This window comes from Pteropus medius, unplaced genomic scaffold (assembly GCF_902729225.1).
Source record: "Pteropus medius unplaced genomic scaffold, Ma_sr-lr_union100, whole genome shotgun sequence".
NCBI lineage: Eukaryota > Metazoa > Chordata > Mammalia > Chiroptera > Pteropodidae > Pteropus > Pteropus medius.
This window is the reverse complement of record NW_024344378.1, coordinates 37443037-37459091: the sequence shown is the minus strand read 5'-3', so window position 1 is coordinate 37459091 and position 16055 is coordinate 37443037. Positions and strand designations below refer to the sequence as shown.

Genomic DNA, 16055 nt, shown 5'->3' with positions numbered 1-16055 from the left:
CATTTTAAGTTTAAAATTTAGGTCTCATGGGTCAGTTGTCCCTTGTAACATCAGACATCATGTTACCTCACAGGATTCGATTAGTTATATAATCCAACACATAAGTTACTCCTTGATATTGAGATAAACATTTCTGAAAGTACCTTTATTTCTTCAGGCCAGTAGCTCTCTGAAGGCTCTGAGCAGATTTTTATTGGCATTTATTCAAGTGATCTCAAATACTGAATAAAATGTTTAAAGGGTTTGCCCTATTCCTGAGTAGTTCATACACTGAAAGAATTTAGCCCAGTTTGTTCAAGGGGATTCAGAGAGAGGCATATGAGAGTAAATATTGGTTTTAATGTAGCAACAACTCTTGGTAGCAAGGACTTTTGAACTTAATATTCAGTATCATAGATACTTTCTTCTTGAATTTCCCGTTTTGCTGTTTTTTCTTTCCATAATGTTCTTGATTCTTATCTTAGTTGCCATGTAGTTTTTTTCTTTTGTCCGAGTGTGGTAATATTTATGGTTTTAAAGAAGTATAATAAAATGATGACTTTAAGCAAAGTAGGGATGACACAATAGATTTCAAAGGACTATTTGTACCCCCACTTCCAAGAAGGTGTCATGAAACGATGGGCCTAAATAAATATGAGCTTACTAAGATATTGGGTTTAACTTCTATAGGCTGTTTCAATAGCTGTGGTTTGTTGCTTCTTGATATTTATGCATTTGAAATAATGTATTTTATCTTGGGCCCATATGTAAACTTGTATTGTGGTAATATAAGAGGCTGCTTCATTATCATGTGAGATTCCTGTTTAGGATTAATTTAATGGTGCAATGGCCTTCATAGATCTAATATTGACAGGCTTCTACATTGGGTCTCGTCCAGCTCCCTGATGTATCTGGAGTCATTTTACAATGTGTCATGCCTGTGCTTGTTCACCAACAAAAATAAACTGCTCTTTCATGTGACTCCATCAGTTCAAAGTGCATTGTTCTGCTCCCTTGTCTGTAGTGTTCGCTTCTATCAACTGTAACCAATTCCCCCTTTGATGGAAATAGGACGTGCTTTCCGAGCCAAGTCTAATTCTCGGAGCAACACGGAGGGGCTTCAGGAAACACTCTGTGTTTCTGGCCGAGTTCCCCGTGGGCCTCCCTTTATGCACATGTTTGTACCTTGTACTTCCTCTGTCTTTTCCAATTCTCCACAGCCTCGAGGTGTCCTGCCACAGACCCCACCACTGGTAAAGAACAAAAACCAGAGCTGTTCTGTCTTGGGACTCCAGCATGTTTCTGTAAATGTTAAATATGCAATACTATATTGATGTGGCACCAAAAAAATTACATTCTGTGGAAAAGTATGATAATAGTAGGAGTTTCTTTTATTCAGTATACAGCTCTGACCTCTGCATTTCATTACCGTGTGAAAGCTGTTTAATTTCTTTATGACTTCCATTTTTAGCTACATATAATTTATAAAGGAGAAAAATCCTAATTACAGTTTCTGATAATCAGTTTGGTTTACAAACCTGTTTTTGACTGATGTTTTTACTATACTTGGTGTGAATTACAAGTCAGTAGTATGTGATATATTCCTTATATGTGAAAATGTACTTGGAACCTTTTTGAAATAATTCATTTGGTTCTTGTGATGAGAGTGAGAGAAAGCGTATTTATACTGAGATGCCTGAGACCTCACCTTCAGTTCCCTCTGCTTCTTAGCACCGAGCTAGTTAATAATTTGCCCCCTCAAACAGTCTTTGGCATAGACAAGCTCTAGTTTGCAGAGTGGATGGATCCTCTAGGTCAAGGGGGTGTCAGTTTGCTAACTTGCAATTTCTCTAGTATAGTAGAACCATAACCAGAATATCAGTGCTCTCTTCATGGTTTAAAGTCAAGTATTCAACCCTTTTTTTAGCCAACTAAAATAATAGCTCCAATGTATCAAAAGTCTATAATGTACCAGTCACAATATTAGGTGCTTTGCCAATGTTCGTTTAGTTAATCTTTTTAGGAATCCTAGGAGGCAGAGATTATCTCCATGCTATTGTCGGGCAGAGTCATATTCTTTTACTACCATAACTTGCCCAATAGTGAGTTTCAGAAGTAGATTCAAATCCAGCCCTGTCTGACTCCTGGCTCCCACTCTTTCTACTATATCAGGCTACCTCAACCTCATTTTAAACAGGATACAACTGAAAACCACCCCACATTGATAAGCTGGGTGTCTATTTGCTATATATTTGTGTAAAGGCCTAGACTTAGATGAGATCTCAAAGGGTCATCTGGTTGACCTCATTTCTTCAGGAAGGGAAATTATCCATCTAAGAAAAGGTATTGCTAAGAGTTCCTTGTATTTGATGGATATAAAAGGTAGCCAAGTAGCATCAGCATCCTAACACTTAACACATTTGAATTCTGTCAAACCCTCTCTTGTCTGCAGTGAATGACTCCAACTCTCTTGTAGCCTTTCTTCCTACCACCTACTTTCTACCCACTTTTGGATGAACTTTTGAAGCTCTTTTCTGGATCTTTTAAAATGTCAAGAACAAAACTGTGCATAGTAACCATGACTGTGATCAGCTGCTCTTTTTTGGCAAGGAAAGAGCCTTTTTTTAAAGGGATATCACTCAACTCAGAGTTTTTCTCCAGAAGTATTATTTCCTGGAACTAAGAATGAAATGTTCATGCTTCAGTACCTGTGGACAAGTAGGATGGGCTCTGCCTTCAGTAGGATATCTGGGCCCCTCTGTTCCTCTCCTATAGTCACATCACAAATAAATAGTTACAAATTGTATTGTTTCTTTTCCTTGAAAACCTCCATCATTGGTCTGTCTCAGGATCAGATAACCTTCAAACACTTAATAAAGCCTATGGTGCTGGAGGTGGTGGTGATAACAGCAGCTACGATTTAATCAGGGCTTCCCGTGAGCCAGGCCTGTTCTAGGTGCTCTATGAATCTTGTCTCACTTCATTCCTGTGGTGACCCTGCAAAGTAGGCTCATTTCACAGTTGAGCAAACAGGCACAGAAAGGGGCCAAGGTCAGACAGCAAAGAAAGAATGGAAATGAACTTTTCCTGTTAGTTTTGTCTGCCTCCAAAGCCTGTATCTTCCCTTTCCATCATGCTTTTGTGGCTGATAATGATGATCGATGATAAACTCCCTTAAATTTATTACTGGTACAATCTAATTATTATGCTATTCTTTGCTGTCTATCGCCGGCTCTAATATTCCATTCTCTTAAGCTTTTAATACATAGCAGATAATTTACATGCATCCATAAGTAGCTAAACATGAATCCCTTCATTTTCAGTAGAAAGGATATATTCAAGCAAACTTTCTAAGACTTTGTTGGAAACTTGGTACAGTCAGCCCACTGTATCTGCAGGTTCCACATACACAGATTCAACCAACCATGGATCAAAACTATTTTTTAAAAAAAAGTTGTATTGTTTTTGACAGGTACTATGTAGTTAAGCCTACAATGGCTGCATTTACACTGAGCATGTACAGATTTTTTTCCTTGTCATTATTCCCTGAATAATACAGTATAACAACTATTCAAGTGTTTACATTATATTAGATATTATAAGTAATCTAGAGATAGTTTAAAGTGTACAGGAGAATGTGTATAGGTTATATGCCAATACTACACCATTTTACATAAGAGACTTCAGCATCCTCAGATTTTGGTATCCAAGGGGGATCCTGGAACTAATCCTCTGTAGATACCAAAGGACAAGGATACTTTATATGAAATGCTTTCTCCCCAAAATTTAACTTAAGCATTCAGAACCAATGTACTTGCCCCTACCTATACCCAACAGTTTCTGGGCATATTTTCAGTCCAGTTGGAATCCACTTATTATATAAATTATCTTTACACCCTGAACTTTCTCAAATGCTTTTACCTTCTATGAAAAGTACAGTACGTTTTAAATGACAACATTAATCAGAGCAATGGTTTCTCTGTATCTATTTAGATAAGGTGGGTTTAGTTTCACACTGAAGGCACATATAATCAGATATAGCATGAATACATTCCATTTTGAATGCTCGGTTAAGGCCCTTTAAAAAAGTCAGGACTATAGTGTTTATGTCTTTGTCTAGGATTGGCTGTACTTATGGTTAATGGTGAGAGAAAAAGTCAGAAACAATTAATGCGTATAGATAGTATTTTGAAGTAGCTCTTATTGTTTGTAGCACATTCTAAACACTGAGCCAAAAATATCATTCTAATGATTTCAGGATGGCAAAAAGCCTGTTGGTCAGAGAAACACATCAAAAGGAGGTAGACCAGGACCAGGACTAAGGTTAGACAAATAAGGCATTCACTTTGAGAATAAAATAGAAATAATAATAATTTTTAAAAGATAGGGTCACTATTACTGATTTTTTATTTCTGCCTCAGGCTCAGTTATGGCACTGCTACTATTCCTGACTTTATTTAAAATTTTGGTATTTTGTTCATAATGGATTTTTTTTCTTTTTCATTTTTTTTTAATATTCATCTGGATTACTGAGTTTGTCAGCATTTCTTTAAATTTAGCACCTGAGGCAAGTGCTTCACTCTCTTCACCCAAGACCTGGCCCCAATGACGGACTTTATAAATGAATAACAAGATAGCAAAGCGGGGAAAGTTAGCAATGCATGTACTTTATGGAAAAGTGATCCAAACCCCATTTCTAAATGTGTGGTACAAATGATGTGGGCAAATTTTTGTAACTTATGTCTTGAAGATATTTAGTCTTGTGTACTGCTATGGCATAAAGAACTAAGAATTGCCCAGGTTATAGAAAACAGTAGAAAGATATAAGAAAATCAGCTAGTTGGCCAAGGGACAGGAATAGTTGTTCCCTAAGATGGTAGACTAAAACTGCTAGTTCTCATACTTGAGTATGCTTAATCACACTGGTTAATCTGATGTCACAGTCTTGGGGAGAGGGGAATTGGCAAAATTTAACGAGTACCTGGATGATTGTAGAGCAGGTGGTTCTCAGGACATGCTCTGGTAAACACTGCCATGGAATTATCCTGATGCTCTTTACTGAACCTCAGCCAAGAGGAAGGAATCTCTTGAAGATTAGAGATTAGTGAAGGAAACCGGGGGAACAGAACACATACTGTGTGATTCCATTTCTACAAAATTCTAAAAAGTGCAATCTAATCTATAGTGAAAGAAAGTAGATCACTGGTTGTCTGGGAAAGAGGATAGAGGGAGGGATGGATGGATTACAGAAGGACACAAGGAAACTTTGAAGGGACGGAATGTTTGTTTTCTTGATTGGGATGATAGTATCAGGGGCGCATACTTGTATCAAAACTAATCATATTGCATACATTAAGTATGCAAAGTTTAGTGTATTTTAATTGTATTTCAATAAAGTGTTTTTTTAAATAGAAATATTTTTATGAGCAATAAAAGTAGTCTGTGATACGTGAGAAAATTTGCATGGTAGACAATATATGTTTTAATTATTTATAAAACTTAAAGTCAGTTCTCATTGAAAACATAAATCATTTGTGTGAACTTAGGGAAGAAAAATGGGACCTGATTCTTAAAAGCAGAATATGGGAAATGGAGATGGTTCTAGAATCTCAAAGCTAATTATGGGACACTATCAAATTGTCCCAAAATCATGCTGGTTCCCTTTTCCCGGAGAAGGAGTCCTCAGATATGGAGATCATAGTCTGACCAAGTGGCCTATGTCTTTGGCTGTAGTTATGTTTATATAGTTTTCTAAGATAATATGTTTGACCAGGTACCCTGTGATAGCCATAACAGAGAACACCACATTCCATGAAAGTTTTCCATTTCTCCACCAAATAGTAACAATTTTGTCTTTTGTAGTTGGTTCATTGTGGAACTGGAAAATGCAATGGTAACTTCTGAGAGTATACTAATGGTCTTCTCCACTTGGTACTCAGTCACCCTGGTTGGGAACTGGGTGCAGAGTGGAGTAATCAGGAGTGTCCTCTCACTGGGTTAGTCAGCTACATGAAGGTGCGAGGCTCCACTATTGTGAGTTTCTCTGAATGGGTCCCAGCCTGCCTTTCTAGCCTCATCTCTTGCTCCAGGCATAACAAGATATTTGTAGTTCCCTGTCCTCTATAGTTTCTAGGCCCACAAACATGTTTTTCGTCCACATAGAAATTATGTCCTTAGCTCACCTTTTCTTTACCTACTTAATTACTGCTAATATTCTAAGAATTTAGAACAAGGGTCACAAACTCCCAGAAGTCCTCTTCATACTCTTCTTAGCCTTCCTGTCACCTTCAGAATCCAGGTGAACTGTCTCTGCTTTATGTTCGCACAGAATACCTCTGCAAATCTCTATTGCAACCTTGATCGCGTTGTTTAAAAATTGTTCCTTAATCTGTTTTTTCTATTTCCTTTATCCTATTATTCCTAGTATCTTTAAAACAGGGATTTTTGTCTTTATACTCTATGTTTCCAATGCCTAGGCCTGGTACATAGTAGGAGCTTAATAAATGTTAGTGGAAGGAGTACATGAATCTATCACTCGAGCTTATACAAGCCAGGATCTTCCAAGGTGTTTACGAGGAAATAATATTATAACTAACTCCAAATTATTTCACTAGGTAGTATTTTTATTTCCATTTTAAAGTAAGCATAACAAATCATGTACCAACCTGAAAGTGACAAAGATGGAAAACACTGGTGCTTAGCCTCTCTTTAATGAATTAGCAAGGAAAAGATAAGCTATGAAGCCAGGAGAAAAAGGAGGGAGACACAGTCAGACACAACCCCAAAATCTCCCTTTTTTCCCCCAGATATTTGGATTTGTAAATTTTTTTTTTGGAATGCATTGTTTGAATGAGTATTCTTAAACAGAGAATAACTTGTATTAATAGTAATACTTTTCCAACTATAAGTTGTTTCTCCTCTGGGTATCATTTCCAAGATCTTTATAAGAATCATTTTCAAAAATTATTTTATATATGAATATATATTTTAATTCATTTGCCCAAAGATGAGGGTATTAAGTAGAATAATCAAAGGTAGATTATTAGTGCTCCATGCTCATCCAAAACAAATAAACAAACAAAAATACATTATAGCCATCTTGGTGGCTGCTCTTGGTCGGGGGCCATCCCATACCTAAGGCAAGAAGATGGTAGATGCAAAGAAGGCAAAAAAGTCCCTAAAGTCCATCAGCTCTAGGCTCCAACTTGTTATGAAGAGTGGAGAAAGTACATGCTGGAATACAAGCAGACTCTGAAAATGATCAGACAAGGCAAAGCAAAACTGGTCATCCTCGCCAACAACTGCCCGGCCTTGAGAAGATCTGAAATAGAGTACTATGCCATGTTGGCCAAGACTGATGTTCACCACAGCAGTGACCATAACATAGAATTGGGCACAGCGTGTGGAAATATTACAGAGTATGCACACTGGCTATCATTGATCCAGGTGATTCTGATAGCGTTAAAAACATGCCAGAACAGATTGGTGGAAAGTAAATCATGCAAATTTTTTCTCTAATAAAACTGGCCAGAGCTTGTTTTAAAAAAAAAAAAAAATTAGACTAAATGCATACAAATAATTCATGAAATTAAAAATGGTGGAAATTTATGGATTCTATCCTAACGCATTCAAACATAGGATTGCAGTGATGCCAAATCTTCTAAAACACAGAAAATACATCTGTGCCACCCTCCTCCTGCTGTCCTACACTGTCCTTCCTGCTCTGAACTGATATATCTTATATTATAACCAGAACACAAAATATCAGAAGATCTGGATTTCCATGCCAGATCCACTCTTTTCCCCGGGGCAAAATTATTTTGGGGAAGAAGCACAGCCAAATGAGATGGTAACAGGGCTTATGTGATGACAGGGGTCACTCATGTTCCAGGGTCTGGCAGGATGCTGGCTGCTGCTCAAATACTGGTCATATGGGAAAGAGGGTCCTTTTTGGCTCCGCTCAAAAAAATGGTGGACCCAAAAGATGCCACAGCAATATGAATAATGAGGCCACTGAGATGGTAAAGAAAATAAGAAACATGCATTGTTCAGTACGTTAATGCCTTGTGGCGTGTCTTCTTTTTTACTTTTTTTCTGTTATTACATAATAACTACAAGCTTGGCAAGTTGGGCCACATCTAGTTAAGTGTGTTGACTTTTCATCCTGGAAAAAGAGAAAACATCAAGTTGTGATGCTTCTGTATTGGAATCTTCTGACAAAGTAATATAGTTCAGCCTATACAGTTTTCCCTTTCAAATTAGATAGTAAGAAGAAATAGACTGTTGAGTAATTCTGCAGTGTCTTCAGGGGATAATTCTATTACCATCTTTTAGCAATTCCATATTCATAAAGGACATAAGCTGGTAAGCCAAAAGGAAAAAAATCTCTTGATGAGACTGTTCTGTCATTCTTATTAGCTGCAGTATACAAGATACGTCCTTAGTGACTTTTGAACCCATATTTGTATTTGTCTGACAATAATAATTAGTATTTTGCCATTTACAGAACACTTCTACAGATATTTTTCATAATGAATCTTAAAAACAGTCCTATCAGTAACTTTTAATATCAGTCATTCATTAGATTACATGATATTCCACCATCTTATTCTCTCCCCAGAATTCCTCTGCCCCTGGCCTAGAGAGTATAGTCAGAAGGACAAAGTTCTGAATTATAGAAAGATAAAGCAAATTAGCAAATTCTCTTTCAAACTTATCACATTGGCTATCTTTCTATTTTAGTGACTTTTTAAAATTTGGTTTTCATGTTGTTGTTTTTTCTTTTTAAGATAGTCTGTGAAATGGAGGGTGTTCCCTTAAGCCTTCATTCTGTGTAACTAACCCAGAATTAATCCTGAAAGTAACCTGCCTATATCTTTACATTTCCTTTGCCTCTGGAGATAATCTAATTTCTGGAAGAGATTATTAACCCATTATTATTCTGGGGTTATGAAAGTATCCCATTAGATTGGGTAAATGTATTTTTTAGATAAATTCAAATATTTAAAAAATATGTATTAGCTGGTTAATCTTTGCTATATACTAGAGATCTTACATGGCTGTCTTTCAGCAATAATTGTCTGAAGAAATACAATAGCTCACGTACTATTTTCATTCATTATTAAATCTCTAACATATCCCCTAACTGGCTTATTTTAGGCCTAAGTTCATTACTTTTAGACTAGAGTCTATAGACATATTTGCATCTATATTTTTTTATCCTCTAATATCTATAAGGCTTTTTATTTGATAAACGGTAATTGAAAGGCTCTTTTGTTACAAACACTGTGTTGTATACAATGGGAGAGAAACTGATAGGAACAGAACAAAATCCCTAAAAATGAAACTTATGGTATAGTGGATAAGACAGCAACATAAACAATTACAATTCAGTGTTAAAAATGCTGACTAAAGATGTTAGTACCAGGAACAGGGAAGAAAGAATTGCTCAGGGCGGTTACTCTAGCATCATTCTTGACTCCTTGCATAATATAACATCCTTAGTCATATGCCACACCTGGTCCATCAGCAAATCCTGTTGGCTCTACCTTCCATCTATCTCTATCTATCTATCTATCTATCTATCTATCTATCTATCTATCTATCTGTCTACCTATCTATCATCTATCTATCCATCTACAGAATGCTGCCACTTCTTACCGTCTGCTCCCAGGCCAAAGTCACCATCATCTCCTTCTGGATTATTATCTTTTCATTGGTCCTCTCCTTCTACCTTATCCCTCCTAACTATCCTCCCCCACCACCTTTAGTCAGTTCTCATTATAGCAGTGGGCGATCCTCTTAAAAACATAAATTTTATCATCTCATTCTGCCCAAACGCCCCTACTGATCTATCAGTTCTCTGGAAGTAAGAGCCAGACACCCGAGGCCCTTCCTGCCTCTGCCCAGCACCGCCTCTCTGAGATCAGCTCCTGCTGTTTTCCCTCCTCACCCTCAGGGAAGCATCCCAGGCATGCTCCTGCCTCAGGCCTTTGCTCTAGCTCTTTCCTTTTCCACTGTATTCTTCCCCAGGATATCAGCACGTTAGCTCCCTCGGTTCCTTCAGGCCTTTACTGAAATGTTACTCTCTCAGTAAGGTCCTCCCCGGCAACATTTCAACGGCAGTTTCTCCCTAATATTTCTGTCCTCCTTTCTGCTTTATTTCCTGTTTAGCACTTGCCACTACCTAGCAGTCTACACATTTTACATATTTTTCTTGCTCATTGTCTCTGTTTTCCACTAGAATATGAGCTTGATAAGGATAAGTACAATGAGGACAGTGATTTGTGTCTTTAACTCATTGCTGTATCCCCAACATCTAGAAGAGCGTCTAATACACAGTAGGTTATCAGTTAATATTTCTGGAAGAAATGATTGAATGATTGCTTATGATATTGGATAAGTGACTTTTCTCCATTCAAAAAGGATTGTGGAGAGGCCTGGGTTAAACTCCCTTTCTTATTATGGTAGAATGATCTTGCTGGTTTACACAGTTTTATTTCAGAAGTCAGGGAGGTTAATCCCAGAGACCTCCTATCTGACGTTCTAGCTGACATAGCGGCTTTTTTATATTTACAAGTTGTCTTGCTCTCAGGGGAAAATATTAACAGTGTAGGAAGGAAGTTCCTCAGTCATTTAGCTTCAGGGAAAGCCAGAGAGAAATGAGAATGAGAGGTGGAGTAAGGAAGGAATTTATTGCTACAATTTCACCTTCTCCTGTTCAGCAAGCCTTCTTTATGTCAGCACTTCCTGCTTTCATTGACCAGGAGTTAAATGAGATTGCTTATGCTATTTCTTCTAACAAATTACTTGTGCTTCACCCAATTTCATATGCATTCAACTTTTTCTGACAGTGTGAGGTGTAAGAATATACTAAAGGGAGAGCAGATTGCTACATACAGAAAATAGAATTTCAAGTGAAAAGTAACTGGTTTCCATTGATGGTAATTAACAACCTTCTAGGGTAGGGGCATTGCTCTCTGTGATATTTGCACTGTGATGGTAGGACCAACCATTTTAAAGACTCGAGTGTTATCTGTCTTAGGGTTTGGTGGCATTGGTGGGGTGTGGCTATGGCTTTCCTGCACTTAAGAGCATTCATTGCTTTGGTCTCGTTTTGAGAGGGTGGGGGAAGACTGGTTTAATGTTGCTTCCTACTAAACATGCAGTTATGAGCTTGGAAGAAATAGTTACGCATGCTAATCAGTCCCAAATCTGAATATATTTCAGGGTGTTTTCACAGTTTTCCCCACATAACATCTGTACTTAAGAAGCCTCACTGCTATTGGTAAAGTATTGACTTGATTTCTCTGCTCACATTCAGGGCACTGCATGGTTCTGCCCTGCTCTCCACAGATCCCCTGCCAGGTGCTCCCCTGCAGGCCTCTCCATCTTCCATGAGTTTGAGCTTACACAGCCATTCATCTCCAACTGGTTGTGTTCACCATCACTGACAACTCCCTCTGCATCTCATACACTCCAGGCTGCTCCCCTACTAAAATTTTCCAAAGCCACATGTTACACATTTTTTTTCTCTGCCATGCTCTCAGCTGTTTTGTGCTGTTTTGATCTGTTTGTTTGCATAACGCTGTCAGACTACATGCATGAAAGGTGTGTTGTTGACATGAATGGTTTTGAAAATGTTTCTGTAAAGAGCCTACCTTGGTTATTGTGGGGGAGAAGGAAGCTTGAAACCCCAAAGGTGGAGGTCAGGGACTCCTACTTGAATGTTTGCCATTAGGGAACTTACGTACATTGACAGGAAAATGAACCAATTAAAATGTGATCATGATCTCTACCTATGTAAAGAAGATGAGAGTCTTTACTAAATATTATTAATAGTAATAATAATAGGCAGTACTGATATAGAAAGAGGTGGGATCTCATCATAGAACAAAAGGCTTAAACGTTCGTTTAAAAGATCTTCCAAGCGAGATTCAGGTTAATATAATTGTTAACTTACTCTTAGTCACCAAGTGTTTATCGGCAAGAGACCCAACCAGAATTGGCACATTAGAGAAGAGCATTTGGATGTCCCATTCACAGCTATCTGGAAGACTAGATGGAATCTACTACCCTTCACATTGCCCATCAAATTGGCCTGATCTTAGACTCTAAGGTAAAGAATAATTTAGAATGTTTTTTTTCACTTAACTGGATAAGAAAACCTAAGGCCTGCCACTCATTACCTGGACAATGATGGCAAAATAGACTAGAAAAGGGAAAACAGACTAAAAAGACAGCATTTTGATGATAGGAAAGAACTTAAAAAATTCATTCTTAACAACCAGTTTTTGATACTGATTTTCTACCCTGTTTCCACCACTTCTTCAAAAGATGAACTTGTTATTTCAGATGAGAAAAGCGGTTTAGTTTCTGGTTGCTTCCCTGATCTTTTCCTACCAAGTTTACTATATTTGATTGTAGATATTATAAAGACAGGCCTTGAGAAACATGTGTCACATTTGCTGTTTAAAGTCTAGCCCTGGCCAAGATATGTGGATAAATGTACTTATTTCAGATTTTTTTTTTCCTTTAATTCTCCAAAAAAAGAAAAATTAGTCCCAACTTTGCATGCACTCCTTATGTTATCCAAATATCTTTGCCAAACTTTTCACATGCTCTTCTTGAAAGATAACTGAAAAAATATGCTTTTTTGTTTGTATCTGAAGAAAAACTGATACAACTAAAGTTGGCTTTATCAGCTCAAGCATTTTTAGATTACTAGGTCTCTACCTCATACCCGCTCCATGAAACTGAAGATTCACAGTTGTTTCAACACATAGTTTTACTTTGGATTGTTTGTAACTTAACTAATCAAAACATTATTTTATGAGCATTATTTAATGTGTTAGTACCCTAGTGAAACTTTTATATTGATATTTCCTCTTAGGAACAAGAAGTCACATTTTCTCCAAAAAATAAACATTTATAGGCAAGCAGCTGAGACTATACACTCTTAAATGTTTTGTAATCCTGACTTTCTTTAATACAGCCACTTGGCCTAGTCAAAAAAAATTCTTTTTCTGAACCTTTTCCTAACCCTTCTCAATCTTCAAGTTGCGGAGCTTAGAGTTTTGTCTGTTCTGTGCTTTGCCTCTGCATTCTCAAGTTCTTGTGCTCTCTATTCCAAATATATGCAGGACTCCATTTAAATCCTATCGGTTTCTTTTTACAACTGAAATAGGAACTGTGAGGTCATTTCTAGGCTAAACCTACTCTCTAATTGAGAATATCCTCATCACACCTCCCCCTCCCAGTTATTTTTAAATTCATCTCTTCAAAGTAAAAATAAATAAATAAATAAGCGTAACAGACCCATGGAAGTAAAAATGCTAGAAGTTGCCTTTTTCTTTTTATCTTTTGTAGGAATGGCATTTTTAAACATGAACTTGTGTCAGACATTGAACAGTCTCCACACAGGAATGAATGTTTTGATTAAAAGTTATTTAATATCTGTAGTTCCTTGGAATTCTGCCTAAAGCTGGAGATATTCTTAGCTGTAGGTTTTGTGCCTTCTTTGGCTAGATAGAAAAATGGCTCAAAATCTAGAGGGAATAAATGGCATTCTCAAAAATGTTACTTGATTGTATAGGTGTTTATGTCACAGACGATACTGATGTGTTGAGAATTAAGGATTAGAAAAGAATGTTAAGGTAAAGAGGAATCTGTCAAAGCAGCATCTTTCTATGGGCCTATCACCACGTCCACTGACTCTCAGCTTTTCGGTTAAAATCAGGTTTGGGATACTACATTCATGAGGCAGTCCTAAAGAATAAGATTCTGTATCATCTATACACAATGTTTTCTTAACTTGCACTTATATTTAGATCAACAAGGGTTAAACCAAAGATATTTGTGCAAATATGATATTTTTTAACTGCTTTCAATTAAAGACTGGCCTTGGGAACAGATTCTCATAGCACCTAAATGTTCATTAAAAAAGAAAAAAGTAATAACTTTATTCCAAGGATACAAATAGAATTTTGACTCAGTAAGTTATTTTAGCTTCAGAGGTAGTGCTGCTTTCAGTATAATCTTTTCTCTTTATCATTCTTTTGAGCCAGAATATTTACAGAGCACTGAATTATTTTTCTAGCTTTCCAACATTTCATACATTGAGATATTGATGTGACATAGTTAGAAGTTGGGCCCTCCAGACCTGTACTGTGTGTTGGCATTATGAGACTACTATCAGGAGATTCCATTTTTTCCAATCCCCAAGGTCTTGTCTGTACTTGTTTACAGGTCATCTGGAGAGTAACTAGTATGTGTTCAGTGGCATGAGTGTTATCACGGTAACCTTGGCAACCGAGCTAGCTCTGATTTCAAAACATCACATGCTGTATCATAAAATTAGATAACGGAATTGACATTTAGCTCCATGTCTGTCATATAAATTAAGCTCTGAGAATGATTTCCTTTATAGCCTTGTGCCTTAATATGGAAATAGAAGGCACCAATTAGAACAGTTTTATCCAAATACATACTATTCCACTTTTAGGTACTGAATACATTTCCTCAATCCTTTCTTCATAATATTGAACTTCAGATAGTGCCATGTTATTCTCACTACGCCAAAATTCTTGGTGGCTTTATTTTATGATCAGGACAGAGCTTACAGCAGAGCTGCATCAGATATCCTATATAAATAGGATTATGAATAATAGAAAACTCAGCTCCTAAAAAATGTAAAATTCAAAGCATTCTTGGCTTTACTGGGTACTCTTATTTATGCTGATTAGAAGTAAAACTTTGCACAGAATATTCACCAAGACAAGACAGGCTTCCCTTTCATTTATATATTTATGCATATTTTTACACACATTATATTTTCCAGTATTCAATAATCTTTGATAATATCTTTATTTCAAGGACATTTTAAACATGCAGATTAATACATTCATCTACTTTGAGTCCTAGGTCCTCTTTTATGATTTGTAAATATTTCAACCTCAGGATTTTCCCCTCTGTTTGCTGTGGTCTGGTGCTTTTAAAATTTTTTTTATATATAAATTTAAAGACTTGACTTGTAAATTACATTTAATGTAAGCACACTGCAGTTTTCTGCATTGCAAATGATTATTTTTAGAAATTTTATCGTTGCCTGGATATATTTGTTTGTCTTCATTGATATGTAGGGGGAAAAGCTCATTAATTATTTAAAAAGGTGTTTTGATTCATTGATGTGATTCTTCTCATTACATAAACAATAAAGGCAATAAATTAATATCTAATAAAATTGTAAGAGTTTATTTCTGAATTTAGCTGTAAGACAGTCTTGAATCTTTGGATGAAACTTTTTCTATTCTTTACACTCTTCTGCCTCAGTGTTTTCAAAGACATCATTCAGCATATTTTAACCTAGAATGATGGTTTATAATTCTTATTAAAGATGCCTTTTAGCAGCTATCTGTCAAACATCATAATTGAACAACGGTTTTGTAAAACAGTTCTTTGGCTTCTGGAATGGTAAGTTATATAAAAATGGAAGCTCTTTATGTCAAAATTGACTATAAAGCAATTTTTCTTTTCTCCATATACCCATTATGTGTCATAAATAACTTTGAGAAATCTGCTTCCAACATTTTCTCATCTGATTAGCCATCCATCTAACTCTTGCTAGTTTTATGTTAAATACTACCTTCTTGCCTTATTCCTAGTAAAGAGTCAAAATTCCTGCGAATTCCGAAACAAATAAATGGTTGTGCTCTCTACATGTGTGCTTAAATGAGAAGAAGGATAGAAATCCTTCTGTGTATTTGCCGACCTTGTACAGCAAATACCTGTCACATTTTCAGTAATGTTGAAATGTTTGCTTTATCTCATTGAGTTGAGTCATCATCACCTTTATGTTTAAACTGGTATACGATAGTTTGTATTCTCTTCTTTTATCTTGAAACTATTTCTTGTGTGATGAACAGAAATAGTTCAGCATGTTGTGGTTCCAGGACTGAGTCAAGTTTGCGTAACCATCAATCCTGTAAATAACTTCATTGGAAACTTTTCAACGTATAGGCATTCTGCAGTGCAATATGGAAATGAACTCAAGCTGTGTTGGTGCTGAAATGTGGGAG

The 16055-nt window shown here is 36.6% G+C and overlaps 1 protein-coding gene and 1 pseudogene across 4 annotated transcripts in view; both read left to right on the top strand.

Annotated features, from left to right (window-relative positions):
- The window catches only part of RHOBTB1 (Rho related BTB domain containing 1), a 61587-nt gene that overhangs the window by 25434 nt on the left and 20098 nt on the right, over window positions 1-16055 (top strand). The window lies entirely within an intron of this gene.
- On the top strand, window positions 6887-7536 carry LOC120609403 (60S ribosomal protein L30-like; annotated as a pseudogene).